Source organism: Ipomoea triloba, chromosome 16, assembly GCF_003576645.1.
Source record: "Ipomoea triloba cultivar NCNSP0323 chromosome 16, ASM357664v1".
Lineage (NCBI taxonomy): Eukaryota > Viridiplantae > Streptophyta > Magnoliopsida > Solanales > Convolvulaceae > Ipomoea > Ipomoea triloba.
Genome location: NC_044931.1, coordinates 7,794,889 through 7,797,377, shown reverse-complemented (window position 1 = coordinate 7,797,377; position 2,489 = coordinate 7,794,889).

The following is a 2,489-nucleotide window of genomic DNA, read 5'->3' as shown; positions in this document are numbered from 1 at the left end:
TTGCGAGGGTAATTTTGTCTCTTCAATTTTTGTTTTTCAATTTTTCACCGATTTACTTTTTAAAAAAAAATCTTTTAATCGTTCTTTCTCTCAGGTTTAGGTTCCAGGCCTCCCCAAATCTATAAATCCCTACGGTCTCCTTCACCATCCTCCTTCACCAGGGTCACCAGATTTTTCTTTTTACCAGATTTTTTTTGGCTGAAATTTTCATCGGAATTGTCGTTGAAAACATTATGATTGGCTATTTCAGGTAACTTACCGGTTATTGGGTTTAGATACACTAAAATGATAAGTTTAAATGTTTACTTGCACTTTTTAAAGTTCAGGGTTCTTATTGCACTTTCGAGTAAAGTTTAAGTTTAAGGGCGTATTTGACCATTTTCCCAATAACTTTCATATTCATCTGTGTTCCATTTTTAACAATCAATACACCGTACAACCCCAATAAACATAAAGTTTAATAGTAACGAGCACTTTGTTTGCAAAAAAATAGTAATGAGCACTTAAGCGATGACATCCCTATTACGGTATTACCTACTCAAATGGGTGCATTGTTCTCGTCCTTTAAAAGAGGTCGGAAGTTTGAACCTCATTTTCATATGAAAAAATAAGACAAAAATTAATCTGAGTAAGGTATGGATTTAAAAATATCTTTTATCGTTAAGGTCTGTTCAGATAACTCGTGGTCTGATAAAAAGATGAGTGCAGACTGCAGAGTATGTATGTATGTATGTATATTTTGCTTGGTCTCTTCAGACTTCTCAAATAAGACCTCCTGCATTGCGGATTCTTAACTCTAAAAACAATGAATACAACACTTATTTTGAAAGCAATGAATACAACACTTAATAATTGAATTTACACAAATAATGTTTCTGTGACCTTGATCACTTATTCCATGGATCCTTAAAAACACACAACATGAATGTCTCAAATGACACAAACATTAATCCTAGCTTAAAAACACAGAACATTAAATGTCTCAAATGACAGAAACACAAACATTAATCCTTAAAAACACAGAACATGAATGTCTCCGCAAACAAAGAAACTTTACGCTGATACCAAATGATAGAAGGTATTCTGTATTGCATAACAGTTACAATACAATACATGAAAATATATGTAAACCTATACAAGATAAGACTCTAAGAAGAACTATAGTCAAAACATAAATGCTAGTCTCCTAACATTCCCGTCTTTGTCTTCATCCTGTTCATAATATAAATAATTGGTTGGACCGTGACAGCAGGAGAAAGTGACAAATTTATGCATGTTCTGGTTACATTGAGGGCATGACACAACCTCTGAAATTATATCTAAATTAGATGAGTAATTGAGAGCACAACAAAGGTGTTGATGAGAAGAAGAAGAACTATTAAGCATCTCATAGCAATCCTCGAATGCTTGTTCATCAAAATCATTGGCATGTGCATTGTTATTCCATTTCTCATACTCATTCAAGACTCCTAGTATTTTGTCTCCCATATCACATGCAATTATTCTTTTCCCTTTGCTCAACAAAGCCCATGATCCAATTGTTGTGCATTCATCTTCATAAGATAATAATTTTCTCAGTCCTTGCAGAATTTCATCACCCCCTTCATCAAGTCCAACCTTATTTAAATATTGAATCCTAGATGATGCCACACTATAAAGTCGTGCCCAAAAGCGCTTAAAACCACTAAGGCTTTCAAGTACAACATTACATGCCCTGCTCACATCTTTAATCATATTTTTTCTTCTTCCAACGTATGAAATTTTTATATCCATTTCGAATTTGGAACAAACTTCTTGTACCTTAAGTATAAATTCTAGAACTCGGTTAATGTTAGTGCCACCGCATAAGAAAATGTACTTTTCATCATCAATCTGTTCAAAGACAAATACATAAAACGATTTTTGTATTAATGTTTAATTGAATCGTTCATTTAAAATAAAAATTAAAAAAAAAATATTGAATACGGAGTAGTAATTTTGTTTTAAGCATGAGGGAACGTACAAGCTAAGATAATTGAATTGTAGAACAATTAGCTTGTAGTTAATTGCCGGCCACTAATTAATTAGAATTGAAAATTAGGATTCATTACTTACCCACTCCTTTAGCATCATTTCAAGGTTGCTTTCGTATCGGTCCCATCCTACTACAACGTCGAGATTCCAAGATTCTTTAATCCAAAGCTCTTGTTCCCTCTCAAGCGTGAAATTGTATGAACGAAACTGATAAATAAAATATTATTATGTTTGTATAAAATGGTTAGAATTCTAAAACTATAAGCTTTTTAGCGAATTTTTTTTTTCTAAATAAATAAAGATATACATCTCCATATATATATATATATATATATAATAAGCGAGTAAAAGTTTAATTATGAGATAGACATACATACCGAACTTTTCCTCTTCGCCTCGATGTCGTCCACCCAATCTTTGATCTTTTTGCGGACCTCTCGTGCGAAATTATGTATTTGTTTGTCAATGTCATCAAT